Genomic DNA, 217 nt, shown 5'->3' with positions numbered 1-217 from the left:
CTGTTCTGCCTGGCGTGTTCCTGTGTTTCTCTCACTGGGTCCTGGAGTTTGTGCCACTGAACAAGGAGCCCCAGAGTGTCTGAGCATGTGCAGCTGGGCTGTTGGGACCTTCCAGGCCTGTTACCTGTATGCTGCCTGGTGACATCTGGGGGATTACACGGGGACTACCGTGGTACCTATGGGGACGGTTTGGCCCCGATGGCCAACAGTCTCAGAA

Source organism: Hylobates moloch, unplaced genomic scaffold, assembly GCF_009828535.3.
Source record: "Hylobates moloch isolate HMO894 unplaced genomic scaffold, HMol_V3 SCAFFOLD_10, whole genome shotgun sequence".
NCBI classification, from domain to species: domain Eukaryota; kingdom Metazoa; phylum Chordata; class Mammalia; order Primates; family Hylobatidae; genus Hylobates; species Hylobates moloch.
Note: the sequence above shows the minus strand (reverse complement) of the source record.